This window comes from Peromyscus leucopus, chromosome 5, assembly GCF_004664715.2.
Source record: "Peromyscus leucopus breed LL Stock chromosome 5, UCI_PerLeu_2.1, whole genome shotgun sequence".
NCBI classification, from domain to species: Eukaryota; Metazoa; Chordata; class Mammalia; order Rodentia; family Cricetidae; genus Peromyscus; species Peromyscus leucopus.
The window spans coordinates 34,283,903-34,307,461 of NC_051067.1; the positions used below are offsets into that span (position 1 = coordinate 34,283,903).

General features: G+C 43.5%; 1 non-coding gene across 1 annotated transcript; it reads left to right on the forward strand.

Annotated features, from left to right (window-relative positions):
- Positions 1 to 1,542: 1,542 nt before the first annotated feature.
- On the forward strand, positions 1,543 to 1,681 carry LOC114702263. Its single transcript, XR_003735948.1, has one exon. It is a non-coding gene; the product is annotated as a small nucleolar RNA SNORA67 (small nucleolar RNA).
- The last annotated feature ends 21,878 nt before the right edge of the window (positions 1,682 to 23,559 follow it).

A 23,559-nucleotide genomic window follows, 5' to 3' on the forward strand; every position in this document is an offset into this window, starting at 1 on the left:
GGATACCCCAGTTAATCTCCAGTACTGTCTGTCCCGGGCTCAGGATGAGCCACTTCTCCAAGGATCCCTGGCTCCTTGTATCACACAATAGTTCTATAAGGCAAGATCCGAGTGCCAGGGGTGCTTGTTGCTTTTGGAGTGCCAATGCTTTCTGTTCCTCTCAGCTGACTGTGCCAGGAAATACATGTATGTTATATGGTAGTAGGTCTTAATTGTCAACTTGATGAGATGTCATCACCATGGAAACACTCCTATGAGTATATCTATGATGGTGCTTTCAGAAAAGGTTAACTGAAGATGGGAGACCCACCCTGAATGTGGCTGGCACCATCCCCAGGGCTCAGATCCTACATGGAATAAAAATGGGAACATGATCTGAATGCCAGCATTCATCTCTCTCTGCCTCCTGATGATGGAGGCTATGTGATCAGTACTAAAAATATATTTAAATCAATAATAATAATAGTAATAATAATAATAATTTCCAGGACAGTCAGGGATACATAGAAAAGACATAAAACACACACACACACACACACACACACACACACACACACACACCCCAAAGCAAAACAAAACAAAAAACCTTTTTATAGGCACATAATGATCCACAAACTAAATTGTTATGGACGACCCACCACACATCCTCTTTGCCTTACCTCTCATCTCTCAACAACACAAAGAACTGGGTTCTTGTAGCCAAGGAACACTTATTATTTAAATGACTGAGGCATAGATGACACACGCATCGTACAAAAACATCTAAAGAGCTGGGAGGGCGGCTCAGTTGGTAAAATGCTTGCCTTGCAATCACAAAGACATGAGTTGATCCCCGGGGCCCACCTACAAAAAATCCAGGCTTCCCAAAGGACTTCTTGGCATACACCTCTAGATAAGTGCTCCTCTCAACCCTCATCAAAGGAGCTTCTTTTTACACTAGCGGCAATCAACACCAAGACCCACAACTGATCAAGGTGCTGAGAATAAGAGACTGCAGACTGCTCGGCGCTAAATGGGCCGCGTATCACACTCCTTCCTCCCAGGGTTCAGGGAGCATTGAGGAAGAGCGGGTGGAAAGACTGTAAGAGCTAGCAGGCGGCAGATGATCACAATGACACTTCTCCAGACACAACAGGACGTCTGCACAGATGAGCTCACCGTGGCCGGGGCAGGATGCACAAGGCCTGCACAAGCTCAAGTCAAACACAACCCCAGCATAGAGAGGTGAAGTGGGCACTCCTCGCTAAGGAGCAATTGATAGCTGCTGGGAGAGGGAGAGTCCATTTCTTCCAGGTTGTTGTCCTTGCTAGACCAACCAGACTCCAGAGGATGAGCCCATAGCCCCCTGAGAAGCACAAATCAGATCTGTTGTTGTTATTGTTGTTTTTTTAAGTGAGGACACAACGTTGGTTAGGTAAGGAAGTGGGGTGGATCTGGGAAGAGTTGGATGAAAAGGCTGGATATGATAAAAATACACTGTGTGTCTTTCTCAGAGAATGTGTGTGTGTGTGTGTGTGTGTGTGTGTGTGTGTATGTGTATGTGAAGGTGATTCCCTCTTCAAGGAGCTAACTAGTGCCCTTCTCAGGAACATGGCAACTTGGAAGAAGACCTGGCATGCCTGAGGTCCTTGTAGAGCAAGGGGTGCTTATTTCCTTTGCCTGTCTTTGACTGCCTACATATATGAATAAAAAATTGCTGGGCAGTGATCTCACGCCTTTAATCTCAGCACACAGGAGGCAGAGGCAGGAAGATCTCTGTGAGTTCAAGGCCAACCTGGCCTACAAAGTGAGTTCCAGGAGAGCCAGGGCTACACAGTGAAAAAAAAAAAAAGATATATAGTTATTTATAAAATGCTAGGTTCTGATTCACCCATACCTCAAGTTGCCACAATTTCATTCTTCAATAAAATGACTATATTTGAATGAGTAAGATGGTAAATGTGCCTGCTGCCAACCTGGCAGACTGATTTCCATCCTTGGGACACTCATGTTTGGAGGAAAGAACCAGTGCCTGAAAGTTGTTCTCTTATCCACACATGTGTGCTATGGCAGGCACACATGCACACACACACACACACACACACACACACACACACACACAAATAAATGAAGGGGAAATCCTACGTTTATATCCATAAAGTCTCATCAACGTACAACATGAACTTACCAAAAACAACAACAATAGCCATGCCAAGCTCTCTAGGGGAAAGACCATGAGGCCTCAACCCTACATAGAGAACTATAGGCAACTACGCTGAGGGAGGAAGAAATAGTCTTCCCCAGGGAAAAGCACAACCGGTTACTCAATACCAAATGGTCCATCCTGAAAACATATATACAAGTAACATTATACAGACTGAGCATGTTATATATATATATATATATATATATATATATATATATATATATATACACTATGTTTTATATATATAATATATACATATATATATTCATGTAACAATAATGAAAACAGAGGCCATAAATTTGAAAGAGAATAAGGAGGAGTATATGGGCAGATTTAGAGGGAGAAAAAGGAAGGGGGATATATAATTATAATCTCAAAAATAAAAGAAAGAAATGAAGACTAAACAAAGGTCCTGTTGGAGACTCTCAAACACTGATATCCTCAGCCTTGGGAAAGGTGGGGCTGGTTTGAGACAGCCAGCCCAGCTCCTCAGCTCTCTGCTATCTATGCATGGGTGCATCACAAGGCATCCCCACCCAGTGGATGCCTGAAATGCAGCGCTCCCAAAATCCCTATGGGCCATTTTCCTTGTATGCCTCGGTCAGCACTGGCACCTGGCACCTGGGTTCATCTGTTTGTCCTGGTTTTCTGCTTGGGTGACCCTTTTCTTCACACTAGCACTTTGGACCATAAGTAAAATAAATGTCACATGAACACAAGCTCTGGGATGTCTTCTGGATCCTTGGCCTCAGAATCAAGCAGGGGGACTTGGAAACTGGTAGGTGGGTTGTACCTAAGTTGTAATTATGCTGGACAAAAGGGCTATTCATGCTGTGGACAGGAAATGTGGATGGTGCAAATTGTTATCACATCATCAGAGCAATGTACAGTCCAAAACTTAACAATTGTTTATTTCTAGAATTTTCCATCTCATAATTGTGGGCATTGGCTGACCATGAGTAGCTGATTCATACCATAAAGATACATGCTCAGCTATGTTCATAGCAGCACTATTTGTAATAGCCAGAACCTGGAAACAACCTAGATGCCCGTCAACGGAAGATTGGATGAAAAAAAAATGTGGTACATATACACAATGGAGTACTACTCAGCAGAGAAAAACAGTGAAAGCATGAAATTTGCAGGCAAATGGATGAAACTAGAAAAAAATCATCCCGAGTGAGGTAACCCAAACCCAGAAAGACAGTTATGGTATGTACTCACTCATAGGTGGATTCTAGATATAAAATAAAGAACAATCAGACCACAACCCATAGATCCATGGAGGCTATATATATAGCATGGAGGTCCCTAGGACGACTGTAGCTTATAATAAATTTCGGGTTTACTCAATTATTGAAAAAAAATAGCCAAATGAATGGAAACACATGAACTATGAACCAAAGGATGAGGGGGCCCCAGCTGGATCAGGCCCTCTGACTAGGTAAGACAGTTGATTGGCTTGATCAGTTTGGGAGGCAACTAGGCAGTGGGACCAAGTCCTGTGCTCATTGCATGAGTTGGCTGTTTGAAACCTGGAGCTTATGCAGGGACACTTGGCTCAGTCTGGGAGGAAGGGACTGGACCTGCCTGGACTGAGTCTACCAGGTTGATCGCAGTCCTCGGGGGAGGATTTGCCCTGGAGGAGGTGAGAGGGGGGAGAATAGGGGAACCCATGGCTGATATGTAGAACTGAATGGAATTGTAAAATAAAATAAAATAAATAAATTTTTTTTTTGAAAAAAGGGAAAAAAAGAGTAGCAAGAACGGTGGGATGCAAAACTGTAACTTACAGACTTCAATGTGCCCCACATGTTGTGCTCATATGTCATTTGCACACATGATCATGTGAAATAGGCCAGAAAGCACTGGGAAGGATGCTAAGTCAACATCTGATGGATGAAGTTTGCTCACTTCCACTCTCTCCCCATGTTAGGATAAATACCAGGCCAGACATATGCTGTGTCAGTCAATGTGCACATCAAACACCTTTTTGAGAATGTCAATGTTTTCTGCTACATGTTTGTAGCTAACAATTATAAATGCTCAGTGGTTTGTAGGAATTTCATATTTTTTTCTGTATGTCTTAATAGAATTGTTGCCATTGTGGTATGTTGTGTAAGATTCTTCTGAGCATCCGAACCAACCACATCTATCATGATGCCGAGGCACTCACTGCCTAGGAGATGCTTGCCCTTTCTTTTTTCAGTATCACATTCATTTGCTTATTTATCTATCATTTGCATGAGAGAACACTCAGGCATGGCATGGGTGTGGAGGTCAGAGGGCAACTAGTGGACTTTGTTCTCTCCTTTTACCGTGTAGGTTCTGGAGCTCGAACCCGGGTCATCAGCCTTAGCAGTGTGGTGGTTTGAATGAGCATGGCCTCCATAGGCTCATACATTTGAATGTTTGGTTTCCAGCTGGTAGACTGTTGGGGAAGAATTGAGAGGCGTGGCTTTGTTGGAGAAGGTGTGTCAGTTGGGGTGGGGCTTTGAGGCCAGATCCAGTCTCATTTTTTTCTTTCTGCCTCCGTCTTGTGGATCAAATGTAAGCTCTTATCTACTGCTCTAGCATCATGCCTGCCTGCCTGCCTGCCTGTCTCCCACCATGTTTCCTGTCATGATGACATAGACTAACCCTAGGAAACTGTACGCAAGGCCCAGTTAAATACTTTCTTTTATAAGTTGCCTTGGTCATAGTGTCCCTTCAAAGCAATGGAACACTGACTTAGCAGCAAGTGCCTTTACCCACTGAGCCACCTCAACAGCCCCTATTCTTCCTTTCACTTGTGAGGCCACTGCCTTATCCAAAGTTGCTCAAATAATTGTCCTCAATAAACACTAATCTTATAATTCATCTTCTGTGAATATCTGAATTTTAAAGTAGCCTTGGGGCTAACTTTGAAATTACTAATGGAAATTTGCTTTGAATGGTTTGATTTACTTTTCAGTACAGAACATTTATTTTGATAAATTCTTAAAATTAATCAGATTCTCTTGGTTCTTTTAAAGATCAGTATTTGTAGTTTACAGTTAATGAGAAATAATTCCTATCTTGGCATTTGTCATTGCCACGAAACTGTGGATTTAAAAGAATGACCAGTGAACTTAATTGACTTAGGATCAATTCTCTGACCTACTATGAGAGAAGCCCAGTTTCTCGGGTCTTTGTGTGTTCCTGCATTGCCATTTCTGCATTTTCAAAATGGTAAGTGTACTTTGCTGGTCATGGGCTTGTCCCTAAGGGGTCTCAGTTTCTCTCCAGAGCAAATGTCTGAGGTCAGAGATACAACACATTAAGAAAAATAGGTGCTCTGGGTTCTTTCTCTCTCATATGAGATCAAAGCCAAGGAGAAAACAGGACTCACTGGCACTTGCTAAACATGTGAGAACTGTCCTTGTCACATTTCCTCACCCCATACAGACTTAGCTGTATTACTAGAAGGGTTCAAGAAGGAACTAGAGAGGGGGGCAGGCAGTATGAAACAGAATAGTTATTATTTAATTCCCATACTTGTTTTTGATAAAAAAAAAAAACCTTTTTTTTAAAAAAAAACAAAAACACTTTGGACATAAGGTGGCCCATAGAAAAGGATAAGTTTAAGAAATCTAAATCCTTGGCATCAACAGTGACCAACACTTGTAAAAGAATCCTAGAAGAGGGAATAAAGAGGCACAGAAGGAAGCCTACAGAAAATCTGGGACAGCGCCATAAGTAAATCTTCAGGGAGCTGGGGGACAGTTTAGCTGGTAACGTGCTTGTGATACAAACAAAAGGACCTGAGTTCAATCCCCAGCACCCACATAAATTTATACTCCCAGCCCTGGGGGGAGTAGGGGCAAGGGCATAGCTGTGGCTTACTGGAGTGCTGTGGGATGTCCTGTGTGCTGTAAATGTGTTGCTATGATTGATTGATAAATAAAGCGCTGATTGGCCAGTAACCAGGCAGGAAGTATAGGCAGGACTAGCAGAGAGGAGAATTGGGGGAACAGGAAGGCAGAGTGAGAGAGACACTGCCAGCAGCCACCATAAAAAGTGAGATGTAAGGTATGGGTAAGCCACGAGCCATGTGGCAACTTATAGACTAATAGATATGGGTTAATTTGAGATATAGGAACTAGATAACAAGAAGCCTGAGCCATTAGGCCAAACAGTTTAAATAATATAAGCGCCTGTGTGTTTATTTTATAAGTGGGCTGCAGGACTGCCAGGGCTTGGTGGGAGCTGGAGAGAAACTCTTCAGCTACACTGGAGTCTGGCCAAAATGGGAGCCAGAGGTCTCAGTGAGAGCCAGCTCCAAAATACAAGGGAGATGGTGTCGAAGGCATGACTCTCAAGGCTGACCTTTGGCCTCTATATGTAACACACGTGTACAAGTGCACTTCACACACACACACCACAGATTAGCAGAGTCAAAGAAATCTGAGAATATCAAAGAGGTAGAAAGTGTATTCATAGATGATTAAAAACCCCAACCACAAATATCCTAGTACATGAGGACCAAAAGGTCACCAGGCAGAATTCTTTTTTAACTAGATCAAATGTGCCACAGTACCCAAGCATAGGTAAGAGATAAAGAAAGTGCTCAGAGTAATAAGAGGAAATAGATAAATAAATAAATAAGGGTGTTTCAATTCTGACAACCAGTTTCACAGGGGGAAAATCCTTCTAGATTAGAAAAGAGTGCAGGAGATTCTCAGTCCTTAAGGAAAGAAACTGTTAACTGGCAGTGACTTTTCTGGTGACATCTAAGTCTGGTCTCCCTGGATGAAAAGAGTCACGACAGCCTGAAGAAATGATTCCATCTGAGTCCAGCATAATGAACAATGAGTTTATTAGGGTAACTTACAAGAGTAGGATGAGGTAATTGTGAGTGACTCAAAAGCAGCTGCACCACTGAAAAGTCCACTCCAGTGTGGGTGACACTCATGGACACTCATGACACTCACTACAGTAAACTTCCCACCTCCTGGACCCTTTGGTACCTGCCGTGATCACATGCACCTGACGCATGATTACGCACAGCTAGAGAGGCAGGAGGCAGCCAACAGCTAGCAACTCAGTCAAGGGTCTGATGACCCACATTCATCTCCTTCTAGGCATGATACTGTGGGGGGCTGTGTGAGTTATCATAGCTGTTCTGACTCAAGAAGTAACTGCTATCCCCAGAGGACCGATTTCCATATCAATGAAGAACACTGTCTCCAGCTAACTATCCTTTAGAACTGGACAAAGGAAAAGGATATTCCCAGTCAAACAAAACATGGGAATCTATATATTCATATGTCCTACACAAAATGTTAAAGGGAGCTCTTCAAAAGACCTTAAAGAGTGAGACAAAACCGACAGAATATTTAAAATTTACTTGTAGTGGGAGAAATGGTTCAGGGGTAAATACACCAGCTGTCTGGTCTAATGACCTGAGAGCCATCCTCAGGATCCACACATTGGAGGAAGAGAATGAACGCCTGCGAGTTGTCCTCTCATCTCCATACAGTGGCTTGTACAAGGATAGGTAGATAGGAGGGAGGGAGGGAAGGAATAAATTAGAAAACAAGCCACAAAATGGTTTTAATGAGATCTTATTATATATGCTATATAGTATATAATTCTATATAATAGTACAAAATTAAATATCAATAAGTTAACTTAAATGTCAATGAAATAAATTCTCCAACTGAAAGACAGATGAATGTGTAAAAACAAACAGTGCCAAAATAGCAAGACCCAACAGTGTGTTGCTTACAAGAAACCAACTTCACCCTGAGAGCAAGCATAGGCTAAGAGTAGGGGATGGGATGAAGTATCCCATGAATGTAGTTCTTAAGAAAGAAGGAGTAGCCATAGTGGACATTAGATAAAACAGACATTAAGTCAAAAGCAATAAAAAGATATAAAGGGGGTCATTACCTAATGAGTCATTACAAGTGAGCAAAAGAATAATCCTAAACATATATGTACCTAATAGCACACTCAAATATTTAAAGCAAGCATTAATGGTTCTGAGGAAAATCAAGATTCTGCTGCAATAACAGTTGGAGACATTAACCCCTCACATTCAGCAATGGAAAGACCAATAAAAAAACTGCAAAGCTAAATGCTATCTAGGCCAAGTGCACCTAAAAAGACACCCACAGAGCATCAACCAACAGCTACAGAACACATATGGAACATAAATTCCAAGACAAATCATACAATAGGCCACAAAAGCAGGGCTCAACAAATATAAAAAAAAATCAAAGCCTATCAAGTACCTTTTCTGCCCACAGTGCAATCGAACCAGGGATATATAACAACAGAAATGTTGGAAACTATACAAATACATGGAAATGAAACAAGTTACAGGTGAGTAACCAATGGGATCAAGAAATGAATTATGAATTTTTATTCTCAAAAGTGTTTAAATTTTTCTTCAAATGAACGTGAAGATAAACCATATGAACACCACTATGATAAACCATATAATAAACCACTATGACACAGAGCCAAAGCAGTACTACGAATAAAGCTTAGAGCTACCAAAATCTATATTTCAAAATGTGGGAAGATTGCAAATAAACAACTTATGACTACATCTCAGTAAACTAAAACATATCAAAACAAATGCAGAATTACTAAAGGAAAAAATAAAGGTCGGACAGATAAATATGCACTATAGACTTAAAGAAGACTAAAGAAGACCTGGCTCTTCCAAAAGGTAAGCAGAGCTGTGAAACCTTTGGCCAGACTAAGAGAAAGGGAGGCTGGAGATATAACTTAGCTGTAGAGCAAATATGAGGACTCAATAATACCCAGGTACAGGGTGGGGGCAGGGGTGAGGTTACAAAATTTGAGGTGAAAATGGAGACATTACAACAGATACTACAGAAATGCAGTGAATCATTAGAGATTATTAAGAACAATTATACTCCAACAAATTTAGTAATCTAGAAGAAATGGATAAATTCCTAGACACATACAACTTAACCAAGACTGAATCATTAAGAAACTAGTTATTAGCCTTTAATCCCAGCACTCTGAAGGCAGAGGCAGGTGGATCTCTGAGTTTGAGGCCAGCTTGATCTACAGATCTCTGAGTTCCAGGACAGTCAGGGCTGCACAGAGAAACCCTGTCTAGGGTGAGAGGGTGGGGGAGAAAGAAAGAAACTAATAATTAGTAACAGGTCATGAGACTGGATTAATAATTTTAAAATATCATCCATGAAAGACAGCTGTACTACTGAGTGTGATACCAATCTCAAATTATTAGGGGAAAAAACATGAAGGAAGAACATGTTTTTTTCTGACACAAAACCCAGATAAGGGTACCAAAAGAAAGAATAACAAAGTAGTACCTTCAATAAATACAAATATAAACATGCCAGAGACATACTACCAAGCTGAGTCCAAGGGCATATTAAAAGGATGATTCCCTGTGATCAACATATGCAAATCAATAAACGTGATGTAGCATATGAACTCAATGGGAAACAAAAGTCAGAGGATCATCTCAAGAGATACTGAAAATGCATTTGATGAAACTCGCTATTACCTTCTTGATCAAAATGTTGAACAAATTAGAATTAGAAATATCAGGCCTCCACATGAGAAGGGCCATACGCACCAAGTCAAGAGCTAGCAATATGCTCAACAGTGAAATGTTGCCAAGTGGTGTTGCAAGGCCTAAGCTAAGACATGGCTGGCAGCATTTGCTGCTTCTATTCTATTCTAGAACCTTGGTTCTAGAAGTCTTTGGCAAAGCAAACAGACGAAAAAAAGAAATATTGAAGCAGGAAAAGAAGTTATTTTCACATGATGTAATCTTTTTTTTTTCTTTTGGTTTTTCGAGACAGGGTTTCTCTGTGTAGCTTTGCGCCTTTCCTGGAACTCGCTTTGGAGACCAGGCTGGCCTCGAACTCACAGAGATCCTCCTGCCTCTGCCTCCCGAGTGCTGGGATTAAAGGCATGCGCCACCACCGCCCGGCATGATGTAATCTTTTTTGAAACAGGTTCTTCCTATGTGGCCCTGGCTGGCCTCTAACTTACTGCCTGCCTCTGCCTCCAGGTGGGGGCTTGAAGGCTCTTGCCACCAAGGCTGGCTGGCTACATGATGTGATCTTCAGTATAGAAAACCTCAAATGCCCCCACCCCCAAAAGAAACTATTAGAAAAAAACAAATCCAGCAAAGCTTCAAGATTCAAAGTCCACAAAACAACAACAAAATGCCAGGACACTTGAGGACACTGGGATTTACAAGGCTGTTTACACAAGATTCTCTAAAGTACAGGAAACAAAAACAAAGACAGACAAATGGATTCCATCAAAATTTTGTATATCTTTGCAACAAAGAAAAGAATTATCAGAATGAAGAGACAACTTACTAATGGGAGGAGAAAATTGCAAAGAAAACATCCCCGAGGGGCAAGTGTTCAGAATATACTAGGAACTTAAACATCTTAACAGCAAAACAAATGAGTTAAGAATGGGCCACAGATCCACCAGACATTTCTCAAAAAACGGTATACAGATGTCCAGTGGGTAGATGAAAATGCTCACCACCACTATCCTGGGAAAATGCATGTTCAAACCACAGTGATAGCTGGATGTGCTGGCCCACATCATCACTTGTGATGTGGAGGCAGGAGGATCATGAAGCCTGAGCTATGAGAGACCCTGCCTCAAAATAAACAGTAAAGTAACAAACAAAACCCCAAAATAAGAGATCACCTCACTCCAGCAAGAAAGACTCCTCTTAAAAAGTCCAAAGCAAGCCTGTGATGGCTCAGCAGGGCAAGGTGCTTGCTCCCAAGCCTGATGACCTCACTGTGATCCCTGGGTCCCACATGGTGGAAGGAGAAAGTCAGCTCCTGCAAGCCCTCTGACCTCCCTAAGTTCACATACAGAAAACAGATAAGTAAATGGTTTGGATTTTGTTTTCAGGTCCAAAGCTTTTGTAGATGTAGAGAAATAGGAGCCTCGGCCCACTGGCAGTTTAAGAGTAAATCTGTTCAGTGACTGTGGATTTGCTGTGTTAACATGGAGATTCTGCAAGTACTAGGGATTGAACCCAGGGCTTTGCACATGCTAGCCAAGTGCTCCACCACTGAGCTACAGACCCAGTCCCCTCTCCTCTCTTAAAAAAAAAAAAAATGGATTTACAATATGACTCAGCAATACTGCTGCTGGGTACAAGTATGTTTCCGGAAATGAAGTCAGATAGCAAAGCAACATCCGTTCTCCAAGCTTATTACAGCACAATTTATAATAACTGAGCTATGGAAACACCCAAGGGCTCATCAACTGATGAGTGGGTGAAGAGAACACAGAGGGTACATACAGAGCAGAATGTTCTTCATCAAGAACAAGGAACGGATTCCTGTCCATGACAACATGGATGACCTGTGGATGGTTCTGAGAGGTGAAATTAGCCAGGCACAGGACAAGTGTCGTGTGGCCTCGCTGCTCAAGTGTAGAGAATTTATACAGGACACTGGGGGGGGGGGGGGGGATGGCGATCACTTGAGGCTGAAGGAGGTGTTGGAGGGTTGGGGAAAAGTTGATCAATGGGCACAAGCTTTCAGTTAGCTAGGAACGAGGGGATCTAATGTGCACAATGGGGAGAGGGACAATGATTATGTGCCAGAAGAAAAGATTTGAATGTTTGGATTTTTTTGGTTTTGTGAGTTTTGTTTTGTTTTGTTTTTTGTTTCTGTTTTATGCCATTAAGAGGAGACAAACATTTGAGGTGTGTTTAAGTTGATGATACATGTATGTGTGTGTGTATCAATGTGTCACATAGTATGTCATTATGTATTTTTGTGTCTTTGTGTTTCAATGAAAATAGAAATTAATTTAGGAAAAGTTTTTCCCATTAAAATTACCCTCACTCTCAGGGAGGGTTCCCTGCTGCCCTCCTGACACATCCACATCTTTACCCCTTCTTAATGGTTAATGGTCTTAAAGGTTGGCGGTCAGCTCTCCCAGTACTAAGGAAGTCAGTGACAGTTACGGCCACTTGTTATTCGTGGCTGGCTAGCAGTCTTTAGTAAGAAATGAGAATTGAAAACAAACGCTTTTTGGATTAGAGAAAACACTCTATACTAGAAAAACAGGGGCCTTGCTTCTTTGTTAGCTTCCCGTTTGTGAATGTGTTAGTTTGAAATAAATGCATAGCCAGTTTTAGAATCACAAAAATTCAAAACCAGATTCAAGAATTGATTTTTCTAAAGAGCCATGGGCCTAACAGATGGCCATGGAAGAGTAATAACAGCATTAGTATTAAGATAGTTAATCCCTCAAATATAAATGTTTTCCGAACCATGCTTTGTCTCTCACCATTTTGGTTTTAAAATAACAATTAGAAGTTTTTTGGCTGGGTGATGGTGGCGCACACCTTTAATCCCAGCACTTGAGAGGCAGAGGCAAGTGGATCTCTGTGAGTTCGACGCCAGCCTGGTCTACAGAGTGAGTTCTAGGACAGCCAGGACTGTTTTCACAGAGAAACTCTGTCTCGAAACGCCCCCCCCCCTCCAAAAAAAAGCTTTTTGTGTCCATGAGTGGTGTGTGGTGCATACATGTGTGATCTGTGTGGTGCTGAGGCAGAGGATAATGTCCAGTGTCCCACTCTATCACATTCTGCCTTATTCCCTTGAGATAAGTTTCTCAGCAAATATGGAGTGGGACAGGCAGCCAGCAAGCCCTGGTTCTCCTCCTTCCTCTGCCCCTCACAGTACAGGGGTTAGAAAACTACATGTCTGGCTGTTACTGTGGTTTCTGAGGTTTGAACTCAGCTTCTCACACATGGACAACATGTGCTCTTACCCACTGAGCTAACTCGTCAGCCTCACTTTGTGTCTTGTTTTGTTTTCTTTGAGATGAGGTCTCACTATGTAGCCTTGGCTGGTCTGGAACTCAGTACTTAGATCAGGCTGGCCTAGGACTCCCAAGATCAGCCTGGCTCTGCCTCTAGAGTTCTGGGATCAAAGGCATACGCGGGTGTGCACAGGCGTGCACCACTGTGTCTGGCTCACATGGTTTTTAATCCTTATTTGCTTCCCTGACCTCCCTGTTAACTTCTGTGAATTCCTGCCTTCTAGCTGTTTCTGTCTTCTTCCTTCCTTCTGTAGGTTTAGCACCTCCTACCACTGTATGTGGGTGGAAAGTTTAAACAAATTAAGAGCCATGTGTTGGTAATCACCTATAACCCTAGTAGTGTTCTGGGGGCAGAGTTAGATCAGACGTTCAAGGTCAGCTTCGGCTATGTGGCAAGTTCAAGGTTACCCCAGGCTACTGGAATTCCTGTCTGAAACAACAAAAGAAACAAAGGAGTCCTTCTCTCACAGACAGCTGAGCTGGCTTGTCAGCCCCTGTCACTGCCAGGTCCCACATTCTTCCTGACCACCACGTGCTTCAGGTAGGAAGAAAGAGAGCTAAGGCCAAGAGCACATTTAGCCTCGGGCTTTCTTCTTTAAGAGCTTTTCCAGACTCCCCACCTTGGCTGGGAAAGAGCCACGTCCCAAGCCTATCCGCTGCTCAAGGCATGCTGGCAAATATCAGCATCCATGAGGACAATGTTGGTGAATAGTGAGTATTATAGGTATCGTATAGGTGAGAGAGAAAATGCCAAGAGGGTGTCTACCTCCAGTCACTGAGTCCTCCAGCCCCTGCTCTCCCTGTTTCCTCATCCTTGTGTTTTTCATTGCTCAGGTCTGCCCCCAGGGCAGCACCTTGCCAAGGGATGCTTTCAGGGAGCTTGAACATTCCCACTGCCAGGTCACAGCAGGCTCGCATCAGCATCTGCAGCACACTAGAGGGTCAGGGATGCCTGGGTGCCTACTCTGGAGAGGAGAATGTAATTGGTCTGGAGTTGAGCCTGGTTTGGGGAATTTTAGAAGCTAAGTGACTCTGTTTTGGGAGGTGGCAGAGATGCTTGATTGAGACATTGTTTCATGTAGTCCAGGCTGGCCTTGAACTTTTGTTACGTAGTCTAAGGTGGACCCCAGAACTCCTTATCCCCCCCCCCCCCCGTTTATACCTGCCAAGCTGATGCCACAGTATCTGGCTTTCTCCCGGTGATCCTCGTCTGTAGTAAGTTCCAGAATTGTTCTCTCAGGAGCTGACCCAGCATCAACAGCTGTTAATATTTCCCAGCCAATTCCAATGCACAGTCGAGGCTGAGAGTCAAAACAGAGACGTATGTTAGCAGAAGGTCACGGGTACTGCGTTGGGGACCAAGCATGATCTTACCACCCAGGCTTTTGACTTCTATCCCATTTGGGCCCACTGACAGACAGGAGGCAGGAGAATCTACCCAAAGTCAAAGATAGAGGTAATGAAGGAAGAGACCCTTTGTGACCTTGGGAATACTATTGGGTGTAAGTTTGTGAAGGTTTTGGCAATGTTTCCCATCGGTTGGCATTCTTACCTCCTCCTTCCCTTCTCTGTGAGAGAGTTTGATCAACAGACCATTGGACTTTGATATTTGAACGGTAGGGTGAGGGTGCTGAGGGCAGGGGTGGGGTGCAGGAGGATGGAGATGCTGAGGGCAGGGTGGGGTGCAGGAGGATGAGGATGCTGAGGGCAGGGTGGGGTGCAGGAGGATGAGGATGCTGAGGGCAGGGTGGGGTGCAGGAGGATGAGGGTGCTGAGGGCAGGGTGGGGTGCGGGAGGATGGGGATGCTGAGGGCAGGGGTGGGGTGCAGGTGGATGGGGATGCTGAGGGCAGGGGTGGGGTGCAGGTGGATGGGGATGCTGAGGGCAGGGGTGGGGTGCAGGAGGGTGGGGATGCTGAGGGCAGGGGTGGGGTGCAGGAGGATGGGGATGCTGAGGGTAGGGTGGGGTGCAGGATGATGGGGATGCTGAGGGCAGGGTGGGGTGCAGGAGGATGGGGATGCTGAGGGCAGGGTGGGGTGTGGGAGGATGGGGATGCTGAGGGCAGGGTGGGGTGCAGGAGGATGGGGATGCTGAGGGCAGGGGTGGGGTGCGGGTGGATGGGGATGCTGAGGGCAGGGGTGGGGTGCAGGAGGATGGGGATGCTGAGGGCAGGGTGGGGTGCAGGAGGATGGGGATGCTGAGGGCAGGGTGGGGTGTGGGAGGATGGGGATGCTGAGGGCAGGGGTGGGGTGCAGGGGGGTGGGGACGCTGAGGGCAGGGTGGGGTGCTGGAGGATGGGGATGCTGAGGGCAGGCGGTGTGACTATTTTCCCCCTGAAGATAGTCTAGGATAGTACACTTCTTCGTTAGGAGATTTTCGTTCAGGAAATTCTTTAGAATTTTGCTTGTTTGGGTTTTGTGTCTTGTTTTGTTTCAGACAAGGTTTGTTGTGTGGCTCAAGCTGACCTGGACTTCTTCATCTCCCCTTCAGCCTCCCAGCTTGAGACTGTAAGTGTTCACTACCATGCTCAGTGAATTCCTGTCTGTGTTCGGACTGTCTTGACAGCTCTGGGTGGCTGACATGGTATGTTGTGTTCCCAACCCAACTACTTTCAATTTAAAAGGAAGTTAGAAGAAAACTGAAATTATGTTTTACACTTATTTATAATTAATGACAGTGAATAATTTAATATTATTGCTTTGCTGTGTTTGAGCAAGATTATTTTACCTATGGCAAAATATAGTTCCAAAAAATAACCTTGTTCTTGACTGAAACGTGCTTTCAAAACTTTTCCAGGGGCTGTGCATGGTGGAGCATGCCTTCAGTCTCTGCACTCAGAAAGCAGAGGAAGACAGATTCTCTTTGAGTTCGAGGCCAGGCTGATCTATTTAGTGATTTCCAGGCCAGCTAGAGCTACCTGGAGTAAAACTCTTACTACCAAACAAAGAAAGGCCATAATATTTTCACAGCTTGAACATAGGTCCTAAAACATGCTTCAGGGACAAACTAAGCTGAGACCACTTGAGAGAAGGACAGTCAGGTCTACAGCAGAATATAAACAGCTGGCTTGAGATCCAGTCACCCCATGTCATGGTGGGAGGAAGTCTGACTTCCACAGCATCAACCCAACTGTCAGGATGAAGGTGAAACCAGATACATGGAAGGAATTCCTGCATTGTTCCTTAAAATTTCACCCTTGCATACACCTCCTTGGAATTTATCCAAAGGCTTCCAGACCTTAGGGCATCAAAAGGAGATAGCGATAATAGGTACTGTAACAGTTTGGGCAGAAAATGTCCCCAACAGGGTCCTGTTTGAACACTTGTTCTTCAGCTATGGTTGCTACTTGGGGAGGATGGGAGACCTTCAGGAGGTGGGGTCTCACTAGCGGAAGTGGATCTCCAGGGGATGGCCCTAAAGATTTACAGCTTGGCCTGTTTCTGTCCCATCTCTGTTTCCCAGTCTGCCCACATCTGAGGATTCTCAACTAAACACTCCTGCCTCCATGGAACTGCCTGATGCCATGTGTTCATAGTGATGGACTTACACCCTCTCAGCTGTGGGTCCTTCCTCCCCCAGTTGTGGGGAAGAGACTGGTAACATTGCATTGAGCGATGGCTTTGCACAGCCAGCCCCCTCAGAGGCTAATTTAGTCATTAAGACGGGCTGGACAAGAAAGCAATCGAGACTCGGAGAAGTGGGGGAATCTGACTGAGAAACTTGACGTTGAGTAATTTGACCTAGGGAGTGAATGACAGAGCAGGGCTTTGAAAGCAAGTCTCGCCTCAAGGGACTCCCTAAATTCTAATTGTGTAAAGAACAAGGGTGGAGAAAGAAAAGAAGTCTCAGAAAGATTACAGAATGTAACAGCTGAACCACCTGGACCATTTTGTAAAAATATCTCAGTCTGATGACTTCCCCCAGCACATATTAATTTCTAGGCACGAGGAACTCATTCCATCAACCATGGTAGGGGTGGTGGTGGGGGTCACACTCACCCCTCACTAAGTGTGAAACAAGGAATGAATGTGGTCAGGTAAGATGGAAGCAGACAAGCACATTCCTGTTAAATTATGGGAGCAGTAACAACACATATCAAATAGCTTGCATGCAGTTTTCACAGTTACCACGAAGGTGCAGGCGACCTGAGAACACAAAGATGCACTTCTAGTGTTTTTGAGACAGGGTCTCACGTAGCCCAGGCTGGCCTCAAACTCACTATGCAGCTGAAGATGACATGGGATTTCGGGTCCTCCTTCAGAGCTGGGATCGCAGGCCTGTACCACAACATCTGGTTCATGGAGAGCTAGGGATCAAACCCAGGGCCTTGACATACAGGTAAGCTCTCTTCCAACTGAGCTACATCTCCAACCTCGAAGTTGTTCTTTTAGATACAAGTTAGTTTCTGCTTCCATCATTATGAAGCCCATGCCTCTAACCACACATTTCTTTCCGCCAGCTTCCTCTCTGCCTCTGTGCACTTGTATTCAGTAGAACATTAGTTCATACAGGTGTGGTCTCTGTGCTTTCCTTGTACCATAATCATAACTCCTGGGGGAGAGTTTATTCTAACTTCATAAAGGAAGTGGTTCCTGCCTGGCAGAGCACAGAAGGCAGACATGAATGGGCTGGTCAGCCACAGAAGAGAAGAAACAAGGTGTCGAGAGGAAAGTGGTACTCGGCTTTGAAGGGTTTGGTTTCTAAGGCAGGCAGCCCCGGGGCCCTGACCAGGTAGACAGCCTTGGGGCCCAAGGAGAGCCATGCTTTCTACCCAAGACTGTGCAGAACTGCAAAGGGATAGAATAGGACAGGGAAAAGAGGCTGAGGGCATGGTCTGGACTAGAACCCAAACAACCCTACCTCGTAGCCACCTCTCACCAGAAAAGTTTTTTATTGCAGTCTGTTCTTCTGTTCGGAAAGGTTAGCAGAGTATTTGATGAGGAACATCAGTGTTCACTCCACATGCTGTCTTTTCAGCTACAGGAAAATGATGAGGAGAAGACAGTAATACCTCCTGCCAGCATTCAGGACCCACTTCTGGGAATCCTGGCCAATAAGCAGATAATACCTTGGCCCACCCAGTGTCCTGATGTCATCTTACATAAAACCCACTTTAAGAAAAAAACTCCTCCTCCCCCTTCTCTCTGTTCCCACGAGGTGTGCACCTCTGCTTTCTCTCTCTTTCTCCATTCCCTCCCCCCTCTTCCTCCTTCCCTCCCTTCCCTTTTCCCTTCTCCCTAATAAACTTTCCACATGGATGCCTTGTCTGCATGGTGTGAGTAACTTTCTCCGTGCCATAGCCTGCCACCACATCTGCACAGCATGTCTCCCTCACCCACGGGGGCACCTTGACCCAACCTACCAAGCCCTCACCTGCCGTTTCATAACATCCCCTTCTTCCTGGCTTTGGTTTACACAGTTTCAGTCACTTCCAGTTAACCAATGTCTAAAGATATTACATGGAAAATTCCAGGTATAAGTAATTCACAAATTTTAAACTCATCTATCATCCTTAGTAGTATGGAATTTTATCTTTTCCTGATCTGTCCCACCTGGGATGTGAGTTATTCCTGTGTTCAGAGTTTCCATGCTGTATACACTACCAACCTCTTAGTAATTTAGCAGTCACCTGGGATATCAGGCTACTATTGCAGTCTGGAAGTACCAAGCTTTTGTTTAAGAAACCCTTGTTTAGCTTAATAATGTTGCTAGTACACAAGAATAATAATCCTGGAAATTCAGATGCACCAGAGGTAAGCTACAGTGTTTAATTGAAAATGTAGTTTAGGAAAAAAAAATCATATGGTAAAGTTGTTGAGATTTATAATATAATAAACTATCCTGAGTCAGCTGTGGTGCTTTATTCCTGTCATTCCAGTATTTGGGAAGCAGAGGTAGAAGGATTGCTGTGAGTACAAAGCTAGCCAGGACTACAGAGATCTTGCATTAAAAAACAAACAAACAACAAAAACCGCCCCCAACCAGAAAAGTAAAGTTTAAAATATATACCTTGAGAAGTTGAGAGTGATCACATACATAATTTATTAATTGCTCCATTTTATTAATTATTGTTAATGCCTTACTGTGTGTAGTTTATAAATTAGAATTGACTGTAAGTATGTGTACATAGGTTAAAAAAACTAAAAGCAGTCTATGTGGGGTTTAATACTGTCTGCCATTTCAGACTAGAACTCTGAGAATAGATCTTCCTGCCCCAGGAAAAGGCAGGTTCTTATAATCATAGTTTGCAAAAGGCATTAAGAGAAGAAGATATATAAAAAGCCATGGTGTCCATGGGTGTTAGAAGCTAGGGGCTGAGGTAGATGGAACACAGGCTGTTCAGGACTGTAGTAGCTCTGTGTGTCACCATGGGTCATCCTGATTAAAGGAACTCAGGAGGGAAGTTTCCAGAGGAACAGGACTCATGGGGGATTAGAACATGCTAGTTGTACCATGTCACAATGCAGCTGGCAGTTACGGGGATCAGATCCACCCCTGGTCTGAATTTGAGGATTTTCTGACCTCACACAACCTGGCACAGGACACTCCAATATTAGCAGAGTCATGGGCCCTAGGACCACAAAGTTCTCTGATGCAACACTTGATTCAACAGACAGAGAATACAGAGACCAAGAGTGGTTCCCTGCAGACTTACAGCTTGATAGTACATTCTGAGTATTTTATATTGGTATGGATTTTTGTATATTGATACAAATTTAAGGTTATTTTTGTTATAACACATTGTATATGTTTCTACTCTTGTTTAAGGTATTGTACCTATACAGCTCATTTTGAAATGTAATGTAGAGTTCAAGTCCTTGAAAGCTATTATAACAAACTATTTAGGATAATTAAGAAATACAGGTTAGTAGCTAGTCATCTCTAATAATCAAACTTGTAGTCATGCTAGGTATGTTTTCAAAGTTAAACAGATATATTTTAGATAGATAGGTGGTTTTCAAGCACTCCAGAGACCTACAGAATATGGTATTTAAGATGTTTTAATAATACAAGTCTTTCTATGACAGTAAGATATAGCTGCTCCTGGCAGCACCTATCTACTTCAGAAAAAGATGTTGGACATTGAAGAACCTCCATATGGAGTTTGCTTTCTATGTGGCAAAGTTAGCCATTTGGGCAAGAAGCTGTCCTTGTCTCAACTGCTGACAGTTTGATGTCCAAACTGGAAAAGCGGGACACAAAAGAAGGCAACTGCTGATCTTTGCCAAGACAAGGCAGGACAGTCCTTCAAAATTCATGCTTCATAGAAAAGTCTGTCAGATATTCTAAGTCTGTAGGCTGAAGATGGATGCCCTAATGTTGCAGAGGAACCTTGGGTCCCAGATGTTTATGAAGTTTTGGAACTTGCTTGCTCTGTACTTCTTATTTACTCAGGGAATATTATATCCTTCTCAGGTCTCTGATGGGGTTGAAGAATAGATCTAGTTTTATAGTTTTCCTTGTTACCAAATTCATAAAAGAAACTTATATAAGAGATGTAAAGTTTATAAGGTTGAAAAACATATCTAAGAAGACATTTTAAGGTCTAAAAAGATTTTTAGGATGGTAATACAAATTATGATAAAAAGTGGTTTAGGTATAAAACTTTGGAGTCACCAAGATAGGATAGAAAATATAGCACTCTCTCCAAATTTGCCAAATACATATGGGCTGGACATTCTGAATATAATTCTTACCTGATAATTGTCCTTATTGTATATAGTTTTATTATATTAGAGTTAAAAACTGTTCCTTTTTATTTAGACAACACTTGATAATTGTTCTTATTGTATATAGTTTTACTGCATTAGAGTTAAAACCTTTCCTTTTTATTTAGACAAAAAGGGGGAAATGTTGCTGGAATTTTGATCACATGGTATCACTCTGGGACTGTTAGATAAAATTTACCTTGAATCAGGGCAGAGCTAGCAACTAGCTGACTGAAATCGGCCATAGAGAAGCCATCAATTTGGATAGAGAAAATGCGTAGGAAGAAAGGGGTGGGGACTTGAGTTTGGCTTTCTTTTTGGTTTTGGGAAGAGTGAAGAGACACATCTCTTGCTGGGTCTCTAGTCAAAAAGCAAGGTCAGCTGGCTGCTTCTCAGCTTCTCTGATCTAGCCATTTTTCACCCCCACGTTTGACTTCCCAGTCTTCGTTGGTAAATAGAACGATAGAGACAGTTTAAACCTACATATTGCTGTGGGGCTGCAGGACCAGAGGGCCCTCCAGGCTGTGGCCTAAGTGGCCACAGGCGTTGACTGTGGGGCTGTGGGGTCGCAGACAATAATTGAAATATCAGTAGGTTCGTGTGAAGCATTTAGCCGACAGAAAAGCATCACACTTGTAGTTATTCTGCAGTGACACTCAGGAAACCTCTGGTGTCATTTCCAAAGGTGTCAGTTAGCCTACATGGGAACATAAACCCCGATTTACAAGCGAGCCTCTTCCCCGTGCAGACTCTTCTGGTTTGTTTTGAGTTCTCTCTGGGCTACTAAACCTTTTAGATCCCTGTAGTGTGAAGGAAGTGTTAAATGATACTGTTAATGGAAGTAGGTTGTGCTAAATTGGATATCTGCAAGCAGCTTTATGATCCATACAAGTCAAAAGGCTGTTTATGTAAAAGATAAGGGCAGGCCGGGCTCTGGGTATTCCTTCAGGATCAGTGGGAGGGTCTGGCAGGAAGGAAGCATGAAAGAGTCAGAATAAACGGCCAGGGAAGGAGACAAGAAGCCTTTGCAAGCAGGGACACTCAGTTCACTGGGGCCCCCTTTGGCACACCCATTTGGGACCTGGCATAAGATGCAAGCCAGTGAAGAAAATGCACCTGACCTCTTTACCCTGCATTGGGTCATAGACAGCCTCTTCCTTAGGTACTGTTTACTTCACCCATTGGCACCATTAAATGCTCGGGGGAAAATTTAAAAACTATGCTATTCTTAAGCTATACATACTTTGGGTTTTTCATGTCCTTTTAAGTCCTCGGTTGTTTCAGCCTAGCTCCTAATTCTCTGCAGGCCACCACTCCAACATGTGTGTATGTATGGTGTGTGGTGTGTGGTGTGTGTGCGTGGGTGTGTGAGTCTTTGTCTGTGTCTGTGTGTGGGGTTGTGTGTATATCTGTGTGTGGTTGGTGTGGTGTGGCATGTGTGTAGTGTGTATATGTATGGTGTTTGGTGTGTGTATATGTGTGTGTGTGGTATGGTGTGTATGTTGTGTGTGGTGTGGTGTGTGGTATGGTGTGTTTGTGGTATGTATGTATGTGGTGTATATGTGTGTGTGTGTGGTATGGTATGTAGTGTGGTGTGTGATGTGTGTGTGTGTGTGTGTATGTGTGTGTGTGTGTGTGTGTGTGTGTTTTGTGTGTTAGGGAGTTCATGGTACAGTTACATGCAGAAAAATGAAGTCTTTTCTTTCCTATTGATGATCAGCTGATACAACTGCTTCCATTACAGAAGGCTGAATGTGTGTGAGTTATTCCTTCAAACATCTAGAGATGCCAACTTGTAATCCCAATGATAGTACAGCTATTGCTGTCAACTCTTTATTGGAAACTAGGAAACTGAGGCACAGAGTGATTACATGGTTAACCACAGCTACTTGACAGAACACTGGGACAGGGAGGGAGTACTCTTGAATGACATGTGAGCCTTCAGTTTTTGCATACTCACACACATACACATTTGGTCATTTTAAGGTGGCAGATATTAGCCTCATACTCCTCTCTGTCTCCACAGTGCCAGCATTTTAGGTATGTGTCATCATACTGGGCTCCTTTACTTTTCTGAATATGACATCTGGGAGGGTTTAGACACAGTGACAGAATAAAAGGACTGATCCCTGAACCCACGTCATGACCTCTGTACCCTTGCTGTTCTCTGATGTGGTATAATTGGTCTGAAATGCTCCTTGGCCTGAACCCATCTGTCTGACATAAACAATAGACTTTAACCTTCAAACAGAAATTGGCGACTTTTAGGAACCAAAATGAAAGGTAAGCTTGTGGACACAAGCCTGGCTGGACACATTAGGGGGAGAACGTGGGCCCTGAAGTCTCTGTTTGGGGCCTAAGGGAAGTGGCAGAGGAACACTGGAACGAAAAGCGGAAGAATACAGCCTTCCTTATAGAACGCCACTTGGAATCCGCAAGGAGATCCTGGATGTCAGAAGTTCTGGGGGACAATGTCTTAAAACGCTAGTACTTACTTTGGAATGTAAATCTCTAAAGTGGAAGGCAGAAATCAACTCCATCCCTGCTGCATGAATATTAGCACCCTTTGGCAAAGAGGTAGAGATTGTACCTATTCTTAACGTTTACAGGAAAGCAGCTGTTGAAATCATCAATGTGCAAAGGGGGTTTCTTTGAAAGGGGCTTTAGAGAAAGAGGGTGGGAGAAAAACTCATGAGCAGAGTTGATTTATGACCCTGGGAGTGAGTCTCTTTGAGGCCATTAATAACTAGTAATCAGATGGAATATTTTAGTTCTGAATTAGACATGAGCATAAGAACTCCTCTGATCAAA